This window comes from Nyctereutes procyonoides, unplaced genomic scaffold (genome assembly GCF_905146905.1).
Source record: "Nyctereutes procyonoides isolate TBG_1078 unplaced genomic scaffold, NYPRO_anot_genome, whole genome shotgun sequence".
NCBI classification, from domain to species: Eukaryota; Metazoa; Chordata; class Mammalia; order Carnivora; family Canidae; genus Nyctereutes; species Nyctereutes procyonoides.
Genome location: NW_026575044.1, coordinates 52,090,662 through 52,105,199, shown reverse-complemented (window position 1 = coordinate 52,105,199; position 14,538 = coordinate 52,090,662).

Genomic DNA, 14,538 nt, shown 5'->3' with positions numbered 1-14,538 from the left:
CCAGGAATGGTAGAGGGACACCTGCCAGCGGGGGACACGTGCCTTCCTGTCCAGCCTCTGAGGGAGCCGTGTGCCCAGAGGGCCTCTCACGTCAGCCGCTTTGCTTCCTCTGTGCCCAGGGTGCCGGCAGGGAGTCCCTCACCTCCACCTCGGCCCCACGTACTGTGCCCTCCCTTCCGCACCCATCTCCCCCTGCCACCCGCCCTCCTCTACCGTGGTCCCCTTTGCTCAACTCTCCTCCTCCCCCTACTCTGAGTCTGGAAGGCCAAGGCCCAGGGTGGCCCTTACTGGACCTGTGGGTGGGCGGGCTTCCCAGGCCCCCTCTCCCTCTCCCCCAGTCCCCCAGGGGCAGCAAAGCCCCTCTCCTGTCTGGGGGTCCTCCACAGGGTGGGCTGGGGGCCTGCTTTGAGAGGCTCCTACCCAGCTCAGGATGTGACCTGCCCTGAGTTGGGGGCCCCAGGGAGAAGTCCATGTGAAGAAACCTCCCCCCTTGTAAGTAGGGCCAGCCCTAACCCAGAGGCAGCCCATCCAGGCGCCTTCCTGACATTTTAGCAACTAAAAGCATTCTGTTTACAATAAGAAAACCATTTCCCCCCACCTGATTGGAATGTCCCTGAATAGGTTCAAGTTGACCGTCTGTGATACAACCTGGATGCCATGCGACTCCCGCGGTTCTTTTGTCTTTAGGCAGTTTCTTTCCTTTTGCCTTAAAAGATCCCTGTAATTGCTAATCGGGGCTCTTTTCCTCCTCGGAGGCGGAGAGCCTGTTTGCGCAAACGTTCAATAAACCCTCTTGCTAATTGCATCTGCCTGTCTGGGGTCTGGGTCTCTGGGGCGTCCACCGGGCCACGTTGGCACCCGTGAGCCGGGTCCAACACATGTAAGCTTAGGTCTTCCTGGTGTTAAAGAACATGAATTCAGTGAAAGATCTAACAGGTTTAGGAATGGGGCAGGATCCCACCTGAAGGTGAGGGGGAGGGAGCTCCCAAGGGCCAGGGAAAGGGAAGGTTCTTAAACGTAGAGAGGGAGGAGGGAAAGAAGGAAATTCTTAGCCAAGAAACCATTATTTTAGGCAGGATCTATGTGTACATGCCGAGCGGGCCCAGGAGGGTCTCCCGCTCACTGGTCCGCCAGCAGATTTCGGGGTTCGAACCCCGCTGGGCTGGGGCGGAGTGGTGCTTTGCTGCCTGGGGCCTCCACCTCCAGGCGCCCCTCCGGGCTCGGGGTTTGCTGTTTAGCAGTTCCCCCATTTCGATCAGATTCTCGGCTTAACTGAGAAATCAGATCGCAACCTCGGCAGCAGTGCGGCTCTCAGCCCGGCTTTCTAGCTCCGCGGTCAGCCTCGCCGTGGCATTTACGGGTCACAGCATTTTTGCTTAATCTGTGATATTCACAAATTACAACCTCAGGTTCATAATTTTTAAGCCGGTTGTCCACTTTGTTCCTTGGCTGACATTCCAGTCTTATAGAGAGAATTTGCTTCACGGTTAGCAGCTGTGATTGTGACTTAAGCTTCTGAGAGCATAGAATGCACGAGGGGGATTATTACGATTACTCTAAGCAGGATAATTCCCCAATGTTCCGAGTGCCCTTCAGAGCCCCGGCCCCCAGGACCCAAACCCATCAAAATCAAGTAAGTCAAAGAAAGAGCCTGTGGAAGGAGTCGCTCTTTGAGGCCAACGGGGCTCCTCAGTGATCTTCTGTAACTGGGCTTCAACTTCCCCAGAATTGTCAATCTAGGGAGAGCAGATGGTGCTAGTACAGCCTGTACCTCCTGGTCCAGCTCTGAGATAACCCCGGGCTATCCTAGTATCCCCAATAACTTTGGCCAGAGAGTCTAAGGGGTCTTGGCCGGGTGCTTACGGCTTTAGTAGTGGATTCAGCTATGATCTCAAGAATTAAAGAGAAATTCCTGATCATAGCCTCATATCTATTCATCCCTGATGAGGGAAGTAGGGATCTGCCAAAAGGAGTGAACCCCGAATCCTTGAAAGCCCCTGGTGGGTCCTTTCTCACTCAACCAGGTCCGAGCAGAAGCGTTGACCAATGAGAAATTTGTTTTGCTTTTCTCCCAGGCTGACATAAAACCCTGTTCTAAATTCCAGGAATTACTCCCCTTTAGCCAGGGTCTGGGAGACAGAGTCGAGGGTGTTATCTCTGCTGGCCCATGCCAGAGGAAAGGAAAGGAAAAGCAGGAGAAAGAGTTTCATGTCCCATTAAAATGTGAAGTCTTGATGAGTTGCCTTAGGCAGGAGCAGTCTAATTCAAGGTCAGCTGCTTCTCTTCTGGGCCAGTTTTGCTTTGGGGGCCTCCGGCATCTGGGAGGACCAGATGTCAGGGGAAGCCTCCTTCAGCTGTGTGATGTGGACCCAAAGCCCAACCCTGGCAACCTTGCAGCAATGTCAGTGGTCAGGCGCACCGGGTAAGGTCCCTTCCAGTGGGGCTCGAGGGCTGTCTTCCTCTGGTGACATTTCCAGAACCCCAATTACAAGATGCTAAACTGTGACCAACAGGATCCTTTGAATTGAGATCAGGAGGGCTTCTCTAACCTGATATGATAGGCTTGAGCGTGAGACATTAGAGATAGCAACCGGTCACACCAGCATGAGACAAGAGCGCCAACAAGTTTGCAAGGTTTTTCATTAAGGTTGGTATGGTTTGCCCAGAGATGTGGATGCCTTGATCGCTGGAGGCTAAGGACGGTCGACATCAAGTGGAAAACACATTTTAAAAAGATGTGTATAGGGATCCCTGGGTGGCGCAGTGGTTTGGCGCCTGCCTTTGACCCAGGGCGCGATCCTGGAGACCCGGGATCAAATCCCACATCGGGCTCCCGGTGCATGGAGCCTGCTTCTCCCTCTGCCTGTGTCTCTGCCTCTCTCTCTCTCTCTCGATCTGTGACTATCATAAATAAATAAAAAATAAAATAAATAAAAAGATGTGTATATATATACTTTTTTCCACGGTGAGGGCATCAACCAGGGAGAAGTTTCAACACATCCAGAAAACATGCAATAACAGGGACACATTGGTAACCCACCCCAAGTGACGGTTGAATACAGTCCGGCTGCAGGTGTACAAAAGTCCATAAGGAGGAGGTCAGAAGCCTCTGGGGACAAAGACAGTTTTTCCAGGATAGTGGACCTGATAAGTCAGACATTGTTGGTAGACTGTTTTTGCAAGAAGTCTCCCCACTGATGTCCGTTAATAATTGGAATTGTCTTACAGGCCCTACGGTGGGTGAAGGAATTGTAAAAACCAAAAAATGGAGTTTGCTAGGGAGTCCCGAAGGACCAAGCAGCCGTTGTGGTTTTCCCAGACCTGTTCATTTCATCTACAGCCACGATTTATCCCCCTCCATTTCCCTGATTCAGGAGGAGGGCAAAAGTCTGCCAATCAGGGGCCATTTGTGCAGGAGCAGGATGGCTTTGGTCCACTTGTGCCACAATCTCATGGATTCAGTTGCTGCTGTCTTGATGAAGGTCAGCTTGATCACATATTACGATTTCTTCCCAAAGATTCCTTTTCAACTAGCCTTCTACAACTTTCTTTCTTACATTCAGATTTTGTCCTAGATTTTTCCTTTTTAAATAACCAACCTCACCTTAGGACAAATTACTTGCTTTTTCCTCAACAAAAATATATGTCCATATTCCTCATGCTTTTTCATTTTCTTCTTTCTTTCTTTCTTTTTTTTTTTTTTTTTAGAGATTTTATTCATTTATTTGACAGAAAGAGCATAAGCATGGGGAGCAGCAGGCAGGCACAGGGAGAGGGAGAAGCAGGCTCCGCACTGAGCAGGGAGCCCAATGTGGGGCTCGATCCCAGGACTCTGGGGTCATGATTTGAGCTAAAGGCAGACACTTAACCAACTGAGCCACCCAGATGCCCCCCTCATGCTTTTTCTTACAGCAAACACACACCCTGCTTTTCTTGTAAACAGAATTGTTTCCTTTATGACTTCCAGTAGTCTTAATTTTATTTATTAGAATTCTTAACTCTTAGAAACCTTAACTTCTTGTGAAAGTGAGTAAGTAAGCAATTGTGAACTGTTACACCAGTGTTCTTTAGATTGGCAAATTGAGGAATACATTTCATCATTTCTAGAAATAGCTCCTTCATGGTACAGTCTTTCGACAAAGCACAAAACACGTTTGCCAACAGACCCAAATTTATCTTTAGTTTCTCTGTAACAAGGAAGCCAAAAGTAGGTAAACCTATGCTCAGTAATTAATGCTCTGGTATTTTGTCTGATTTGGAAGTGATCTAGATATTTAATGACTTTAACTTAATTCATCCTTTAACCTAACTCAGCAAAACTTTAAGGTGTTAGGTTACCAGAAATGTTTGGGAGACAATTTAAAGTTTGCCCGTGGGGGTCTTGCGGACTCAGTCAGTTAGAGCGTGTGACTCTTGACCTTGGGGTCCTGAGTTTGAGCTCCACATTGGGTGTAGATCTTTCTTGAGGAAAAAAAAAAAAAGATCTGTCTAAAATCTTACTTTTATTTATATCTATTCAAACTAGTTGTTTGTAAAAATTATGCTCAGATTACCCATAAAAACCTCATAAGCTATCAAAGTCAGTCATTCTTCCCAGGGATTTTTTTTTTTTTAAAAAAAACCTTTTGTAACAGATAACATCAAGTTATTTGACTTTAAGTAAACCCAGGAGTAGTAAAAGCTTAAATTTTAATGCTGGTAACTTTAAGTAACTTTAAAGACATATCTATTTTAATTGAACCAACAACCAAATATTTTTCCAGATCGCATTACCTTGAAGAAACATTTGAGTTAGTTTCTATCTTTCTGAGAGTTTTACAACGCCCAATTCTTACAACCGTTTGCCTTCAAACCAACTAAATGGAGCTCTTTCACAAATGAATTCAGCAATATCATCCAAAGGTAGAAAAATCTCTCACCTTTACACCTATACAACATATGTATACAACATGCAATACATATCTTTACATATTACAATATATACTGTATTACAACATACTGTGTGTATATATGTGTGTAATAAGTATGTGAATATACATGTAAACACACAGGCTTGCAAAGACCTCAACCTCAAAGTTACTAATATTTGTGTAGAAGATTTTTCAGATTTGTGTTTGCTCCAGGAACTAATCTTAAGGAAGTTGTCCTAGAGTCTGGGTGCAAAGGCCACTTTCCCTTTCTGATTCCTTCAGGATCAGGTGATTGAAGCCTGTGTTTACCTTTCAATGACATGATAAGATTTGTAACTTCAAGGGACAGAGGGAGAAATGAACATTCTTTCAAGAAGGACTTGGTTTCCTTAAGGCCAAGAATTCATAATAAGCCTTTGGAGCTAAACCAGGGAAATTTGGGGATTGGTAAAGGAAGAGGTGAACTTTGAATTGCCTTTCTCACTTTGCAGAAATTTGTGATATAAGGGCAGTTGCCTTCAATTCCTCAAAGAATTGAGTTGTAATTTAAATTACATTATTTTCTTTCTTTTTTAAAAGATTGTATTTATTTATTCATGAGAGACACAGAGAGAAGGGGGCAGAGACATAGGCAGAGGGAGAAGCAGGCTCCATGAGGGGAGCCTGATTTGGGACTCGATCCTGCGACCCTGGGATCACAACGCTCAATCACTGAGCCCCCTGGGTGCCCCAAATGACTTTATTTTTAATTTGCCTCTTTTCCTCTGGCTACATAGTTCTACTTTTAAATATTTCTGGCAGTGTCAAAGAGCCCCCCTTTTGGCCTAAGTGGGATCTCCCAAGAGGGTGCAAATGATACTTACCTTCCCAGATTTAGGGTCTCTCCCAATGAGGGCCAAGGAAGGAACCAACAACCTGTAGGTCCCAGGTGGACAGAAAGCCAAGCTCAGTTATTTAGTTTTCGTAAATGGTACAATCAAGAGGTCACTAGCTATCTCTGGGACAGAAAAGATCAAGAACCAAGAGGTGTGGATTTGGAAAGCAAAGGACGATATGCAGTTTTATTTTCCTGTCTCACTGGGTACTGCCGAGACTTGGAAGAGCTGATTCTGGTAAGAATTGTCACCCTTTGCTGGTTCTGCAATCCACCCCTTGGCTGTTTAAGGGAATAACCTAGCAGTTTACCAGAAAATTCCTTAGTTTTGTCAGTTCTGGGCGGCGGGGGGGGGGGTCCTTTGTGGAGGTCCTCCTTCAAAGGTAGATTCGGGGTGAACTGTAAGGCCAGTTCAGAGTGGGTTCAGAGAGAGGGTTAGTAAAATGATGGCTCAAAGGAGGAAGGACCAGTAAGAGTCATGTCTTGGAGTCCTCGGCTTCAGCTACATCTTGCATCTTTCATTTTTCATTAGCCTTTTGCAACGACTCTTTCAATTCTTTGGAAATTGCTTTGGAATTTTGAGGCTCTTGGAGGCTTCTGCTTGCCAATGAAAACACTTGCCCTGTTCCGTGTAACTTGGGAAGCCTTGCCTCAAGTGTGTTCTGAAACGATCTTATCTAAAGGGAACCTTCCCCTTAACTATTGTTAGGCTCTCATTCCTCCGGGGGCCCACAGGGGTTGGGGGGACACTAGCCGCAAATGGAGTTAACCTGCATTTCTGCATTTCCGTCCAGTCTTACTCTGGGTGCCCTAGCCTTACTCTGGGGACCACGCCAAGTTCTTCAGGACACCAAACTCACTTAGTAAGATTTTGCCTTTTTTTTACAAGATACTTCCAGGACCCTTGTTCTTAGACATAAAATAAACAGAAGATAGCCTTCGAAATTGTAAATTCCTTAGAATTTAAAGATCCCATGAGCAGAGACTTGGGGTTTCTTGGAGCCAGACTAATCCCTACAAGGGATTACCACTGGGGTGGGGATTGTGTGTGGTTTGGAGTGTCCCATGTTGCTTGGAGGTTTGCTTGAGGCTGGCTGGGCACCTGGGCTCAATCTGACCTGTTCCATGACCAGCCACCCGTCGAGAGTCCTCTCCAGGTGGTGAGCTCTAACAGCCTTTATATATATATATTTTTTTAATTTTTATTTTTAGAAGATTTTATTTTGATTTATTTGACAGAGAGAGAGAGCACAGGCAGGGGGAGCAGCAGAGGGAGAAGCAGACTCTCCGCTGAGCAGGGAGCCCAATGCGGTCTTGATCCCAGGACCCCGGGACCATGACCTGAGGCCAAGGCAGATGCTTCACGGGCTGAGCCCCTCGGGCACCCCTCTTACAGCCTTTAAATGCTTGGCCCGTGTCTGCGACTTTCTCAGCTTTCTGGTCTCCGAGATTCCTGTTAGCAAATAGCCTTTATCTGCACAAAACAAGACAAATACACCTATACTTGAACATATGGGCAGCAACCAAGCGCTGTTGCCGAGTCCTGGCCACCAGAAGGTCCTGTGTGTAACGGCATCGATCCTGAACCTTGGACTGGGGTGTGGGGGGTGGACGTGGATAGCAAACCCCAAGGAACAGGGGCCATGGCCTGAGTCCAAACAACCCGGACAAGTCCAGTTCCCAGCGTGGAACCCGGGCTGGAGCTGAGGGCTGGGGTTTCCTGCCCCGGGGGCTGTGGTCTTGGCCCGGGCTCCGGCCCATCCTGGAGAGGAAGGCCGGTTTATGGGGAGCCGGGTGCAGAAAAGACAGAGGGGCTCCCCCGGCCCCTGGACATGGCCAGCAGGACCGAGCACCCAAGAGGGTTCAGGGCACCGAGCCTGCGTTCTCGTTGTCCCCGGATGCCCCCAGGAAGTTCACTCTGGGTCTCATCACTGCCAGCCAATCTGTTAAATAACAAAAAATCAACCAAATCAACGTGAAAAATTTAATTCACGAATCGCACAGCATCCTATCTAGAAAGTTGGGGGAGACTGGCAGAGGTGGAGAGGGAGCAGGAAAAAGGAATTATTAGTAAAGAATCCATTATTTTAGGCAAGATCACCTTCCTCAGGTGAGCTATGGGCAAATATGCTGCTGCGGACAGGGACATTTCCATGTTGACCGGTTAAAGATTACATTCCTGGGGGGTTGTAACTGCACTTACCGCGTGTTAAATCTTGGTTTTCTGACGGGGCCTTAACCTAAATGACATAATTTGGGTCGATGGTTTTCTTTCTTTCTTTCTTTCTTTCTTTCTTTCTTTCTTTCTTTCTTTCTTTCTTTCTTTCTTCTCTTTCTTTCTTCTTTCTTTCTTTTCTTTTTTTTAAGATTTTACTTATTTATTCATGAGAGACACAGAGAGAGGCAGAGACACAGGCAGAGGGAGAAGCAGGCTCCCTGATCCAGGACCCGGGGGTCACACCCTGAGCCGAGTGCAGATGCTCAACCACTGAGCCACCCAGCCCATCCATGGGCTTGACAGAAATCGGGCTGACTTTTCTGGGCAGAGCAGGATGGGGCTCATCTGGACGTAGACAGACCTTTTTAAGATCTTAATGCCATAAATCCAGAGTTCACATGTTTTGGGAGAAGGGTGTCCAGGGTTGGAATGTTCTGGGAGGACAGACTTGGGAAGTTTCTGGAGTGAGGGCTCCATAGATTCCTTTGAGGAACCTCCAGGGCTATATTTCAGCTTGTTTTGCTTGGCTGTAAAAGACATCTTGGGAGGTCAGCGGATGAGCTTTGAAAATTTACAAAACAAAAGAGAAAGATAAAACACCCACCGAGCTGTGTGGGGTTTGACCTTTGCCAGGGCATCCAAAGCCAGGGAGACCAACCTGCTTACCTCGGACAAGTCAGGGCACCTGCTCTCGGCCAGCTCAGCTGTTGACTGGAGCTGTGACCTCAGGCAAACCATCTCTCTTCCTGTTCTCAGGGTCCCTAGATAAGGTGGGGGTTAGGCCTCCTAGGCCCTACATGATGGGATTCCACGTGGACAGCAAAGGAGGGGGTCTCTATGGTACCTCTCCTGGCCAAGCCCAGCCCTACATCTGGGTGAACTGTTTGTCTTCCTTTAGAATTAACTAGACTCTTAGGAATGTTACTGATAATTACCCTTCTCTCTGTTTTTTATTGTTGCTTGAAGATATTCACTCAGTATTTGGAGAATGAGGCCTGGCAGAGGTTTGAGTTTTGGCAGGTCAGATTCAGTGTTGGAGAAAGAGCCCTGCGTGGAGCCCAGAGCTGGTTTCCCATGGGACAAGGGTGCCTGCTATGGGCACTGAGCTTCCCACCAGTGGGCCTGTATTACAGAGCACTTTGCCTCCCCTGGTTCTTCCTCTGGAAGGCACTCACACCGGGCCGTTTCCCCAGGCCTGCTGCTGGGCGGAGGGGCTGCAGACACCCGCCCTGATTGCCATCCCAGCAGATGGCACCAGCCTGAAGCTGCCTGAGGCCATGAGGGCAGGCTCCAGAAGCCGGGGTGCAATGGACGGCCTGCTGAGAAACCCACAGCTGCTGTGTGGGGCACAGCAACCGAGCAGGGGGGGAAGGGTTTCATGACCCCAGGCATGTGGTCCGTCTCAGAGCCACTCTTCTCTGCAAAACTCTGGGCAAGCAAAGAAAGGAAAGGAGGAAAAGCAAACCTTCCTTAGTTCTCAGCTCCACCGGAGCCCATCTCGGGCTCACAGGCCACACCTGCTAGCCTGTCACTCTCTACTGTCTCACGTTTAGTAATCACAGGGCTTGTTCATGGGTTCCCGGAGGATTTGATCCCTCCGGGACTTGGTGCCTTCTGCCCGTAGGAGAAGCCAAGGAACCCCTTTCAGAAGAATGAGGGGAAAGTATCCGTGGATTTGGTGGTTACCCAGGTTCATGTCCCTGAGCCCTCGGAGCCCTGACTCCCGTTCCCCCACCCCACCCCCGCTTGGCCTTCCCCGCCCCCCACTTGTTCCCCGTTCATGCATTTCCCTTGTGCCATGTGCTCAGCTTTTCCTTGCCTCTCTGCTGGCTTCTCCATGGAAATTTCGCACACAGGGAGACTTCCTGTCCTGCATCTACTCACAGAGAAGGCTGCTCTCCTGCCCTGGCTGGCGGCCGGCAGCTCCTTGTAAGGACACAGAGAGCCCGGGAAGACCCGAGGGCCCTCTCAGCAGTCAGATGCAGCCAGGGACACCCCAGCACCGGGATCATAAAACCAGAGCCCCCCCGAGTCCATCCCTTCGCCAGTGGTCATTCTGTATCTCTGGAGTTGGGCTGCAGCTTCTTTAATTGAAGGCAAGCTCTTCCAGAGAGGGCTGTCACCACTCTTTTTTTCCTGTCAAGATTTTATTTTATTTTTAAGATTGTATTTATTTATTCATGAGACACACACACACACACACACACACACACAGGCAGAGGGAGAAGCAGGCTCCCTGTGGGGAGCCTGACATGGGACTCCCGGGGTCACGCCCTGAGCCAAAGGCAGAGGCTCCACCACTGAGCCACACAAGTGTCCTATCCTTTCAAGATTTTATTTAAATTCAAGTTCGTAAAAAAAAAATAAAAATAATAAAAAAAATTAAATAAATTCAAGTTCGTTAACATTGCAGTTACTTTTGTTGGGTACTTGGGAACCACGGAAAATTCTTGGTTTCAGGGCTTTTTGTTTTTTGGACCAGTTGGGCCATGTGCATTCAGACTGCAGACCTGTGTGAGTAGGAGCACAAGGTTCACATTTCCAGAGATTTCTTTCCCCTCCCTCCAGCCAGTGACAGGGTTGAACAGGAAGTCTCCTTGCTGCTGGTCACTGCGAGGCGGGTTCATGACTTGGCACCACCAACCACACTGAGCCCCGGTATGTCCTAGCCTGTGAGATTCATCTGGGTCTCTGCGGCTCATGTGTTGGCCCCCGAGTGCGCTGTTGCCTGTCCGACACCCCCTCTGGGGCACCATCTGGGCATGACCACCACCAGTGTTCGGATAGAATGACATGCCCATTACATGTCTTCTGCACACGTATTTTTTTTTTTTTTAAGATTTACCTATTTATCTGAGAGGAAGGGGCCCACAGAGGGGCAGGGGCAGAGGGAGGGGGGCTTCAAGCCTGCCCTACAGGACCCGTCCCGGGGGCCTGGAGCAGGGCCTGGGCCCGAAGCAGCCTCGGAGGGTGAACGACCGCACCACCGGGTCGTGAACCTGGCAGGGGGAGGCAGTACTTAGAGTGGTTCCGTCTCTTTATGGCTGACGTTCCTGGCCGGGCAGCTCTCTCTCTTCTGGCCCTCTCCTATGTCTTGGAGGAAACTTGCTGGACTTGCTTCGTGCCCACGTTGAGAGGACTTCCTCCTGAGTGTCCTACAACGGTCATTGAGAAAAAGCTCCAAGGGGCTAAAGATGACCGTATCGTCCATGACTTGGCCTGTGGTCGTGTGGCCGTCACCTCTGGGCCTGCAGGCCTGTCCTCCCCTTACCATGAGAGCGGGGACGGCATGCCGGGCCCAGCACGGAGACAGAGTCCTCCAGCTGGCAGGTGGCCTGTCCTCGGGGCCCGGCACACGTGCACCTAGTCAGGCTCCGAGCCGCAGGCGGGGACCAGAGCTGGGGGCGCCACACCCCACATCGGCCAGGGCACTGCTGGCCACAGGAGATGCAGACCGGGAGCCGGGGAGACGCTCTGACGGGCTCCCGCATCCCATTGTCTCCCAGCCCCAGGCCCCTGGTCGGGCCGCAGGGATCTAACACCTGGTGGCGGGGCTGGGACTTCATCTGCACTGTGGCCTCAGCTCGTGCAGACTTTGCTCCGCCTGGGAGCATGGAAGTGCAGCATGTGTGCGTGTGTGCGTGAGTGTGCACAACCGGCAGAACTTGCCCCTCGTCTCAGTATCAGCACCTCCCCTCAGCACCTCCCCTCATTCTGCAGTTTCTGATTTTATCTTGTCCACTAGTTAAAGGCTCTGAGGAGCTACATGTTCAGAGCGCACGCCGGGATTTTACTTCTGTCCGCAACAGCTTGGGCCTCTCGAGTGTGCCCATGTGCACCGAGCCAGGAAGGGCCCGTGCCCCGGTCCCGTTGCTCTACCTCCACCTCGTGGCGCAGGGCAGGCAGTGGGGGGCGGGCGCCCTGGTGCCTGGGCACACGGGGCCTGCTCTTCCACACCAGCCACGTTCCTGACCAGTTTTGCATCTGTCAGATGCTGGTTTCTTTTCCTTTCCTCTTTTTATTTTATTTTATTTTATTTTTTTATTTATTTTATTTTATTTATTTATTATTTTGGATTTTATTTATTTATTTGAGAGCAAAAACACAAGCGGGGTAGAGGGGCCGAGGCAGAGGGAGAAGCAGGCTCCCTGCGAGGAGCCCGGCGTGGGGCTCGATCCCAGGACCCCGGGGTCACAAACGGAAGGCAGACGCTGCACCTGCTGGGTCCCCGGCACCCCAGAAGCTGTTTCTTTCCTGACGCCCTCACGCCAGAGGCACTGGTTATACGAGGAGTCCGAGGCAGCACTCCCATCCCAGGACGCAGATCGGCCTGTTGTCTCTGCGCGTCTCCACGTCCCCGCTGCCCCCACAGCTCTCGGGCCGCCCTGGCTCTGGCCCCATTAGCAGAGGTCCCCAAGTGTGCCAGGAGGATGCAAGCAGCTCCCTGCAGTCCTGGCTCTGTGGGCAGCCAGGGCCTCAGGAATGAATAGGGTCTGGAGTGGAGGAGAGCAGCCCTGCAGGCTCCGAGTGCCCCTAGGGCTGGGGTGGGCAGCACCCTGCTGTTGCCTCCTCTCTGCTGCTCATACTCTGCCCTCCGCAGGTTCCCCCTGGGCCCCCGGCTGGCAGGGGCTGCCCAGAGCCTCAGGGGCTCCACAGTAGCCGCTCAGAGGCCAGAGAACCCTGCATTCCTAGTCTGCGGCTTTGTCCCTGCAGCCAGATAAAAGTTTGTTTTGGCCAGAGGGACTTCCAGGTTCCTGCACCGGGACTGGCACTGGCCAGCAGCTGGAAGAGAACTCTGTCTCCCACCTGCAGCCCTAGGTTTCTTTACTGCCGGCCCCTTCGCTCCCTCCATTCCCAGGAGGTGACAAGGACCCAGAGTGGCCAACTTGGCAGAGGAAAGCATCTGTAATGCTGCGGAAAAAAGGGACTGGGACAGCACAGGCCTGTGGTGCCACCTAGGGACGAGTGCCCCGGGCTGGCGGCTGGCGGCAGGTGCAGACTCCTCATGCAAGTCAACCCAATCTATAATGCCCCGGGTTCACTTTAAGAATAAAAAAACGAGATGAAGAGAAAGGGAAAGGGGAGTCTTTGTTCACTTCATAAAAATTGTTATTTCTCCTTAACAAAGGCATTCCTTTTAGGTTACCGCTAAAAATGTATGCTCCCATCCTAAATTGTAAGTGATTTGATTTAGTAAAAAGTTTACATATTTTTTCCATGAAAGTAGAAGAGCTGGCATTTATTATGTAGAGTGAGGAAGAACTACCTAAAAGAATCGGATCAGTCTTCAGAAAGGCAATGCAGACATACTTGGTTTTATTTTTTATTCTCTTTCTTATTTAAATTTTTCTTTAAGTCACAAAAATGCACACCAAAGGTGTTAATAGAAGGAAAAATTGTTCTTTCCTCTTTGGATCCACGTAGGGTAGAGGCCACTAATTCTTTTTTTTTTTTTTTAGGATTTTTTTAAAATTAATTTTTTTAAATTGGAGTTCAATTTGCCAAATATAGCATAACACCCAGTGCTCATCCTGCCAAGGAGGCCACTAATTCTTGAGCAAGTCCCATGTAAATGCCAACGACTTCAGGCCTGGCTCATCCCACACCCCTCCTGCCCCCAGGACCCACTCGGCGCCTGGGCGGGACGCCTGGCCCACGGGGCCCCCTGGCCTGCTCCACCAGCAGCGTTGCCCTCTCCAGGGCTGAGAAGCCCCGGGCTCAGCCTTGACCCCCTTCTCTCTCAACCAACGGTCAAGCCATGAGGAAATCTCAAATTTCCATCTTCAGAATATAAGGAGAGTCCGACGGCATCTCACTGCCCCGCTGCCACCCGTAGGGGGTGACAGTGCTGTCTGTTGGCCCGGAAGGCTGTGGAGCAGCCTCCTGACCGGCTTCCGACGCTGTCCCTTGGCAGCTCAGTAGGGCAGATGGAAGCATCCTTCCTAGAAGTCAGATGAGGTCTCTCCTTGACTCAAAACGTCCGTTTTAACTCAGAATAAAAGCCAAAGTCCCTACAGTGGCTTCTCAGGCCCCACATGACAGGCTTCTGGAAGCTTCTGTGACTTATCGCCAGCCCCTCTCCATCTTGCTCACTCTGTTCCAGGCACACGGGCTCCTTGCACACCTAGTGCGCTCCTGCTTTAGGACCTGCTCTTTTCCCAGATATCTGCAGGGCCAACTGTCACCTCTGTGAAGTGTTCGCTCAACAGTCCTGACAGGGAGGTCCATCCTGACCAATTCCTTGATAATCTTCAAATCCAATAATCCATCCTGAAACAGTGTTTGCTCAGCTTTCTTGAACTTGAGGTGGAGTCACTGACATGTGCTTTGGTTTAATTAAAAGTGGGGTGCTTATATGCCCCTGCTGCCAAGGATAGTCCCGTTTCCATGTGTTGCCCCAGGATTATGATAACAGCATCCCTTTAACTTTCCAGTAATAAATACACCATTTATTAGTATCGAGACTAAGTTCAGTAATTTGCTCCTTGGACATTTATCTCATAATGATTTATGAACATCACTTACCGAAGTTAAAC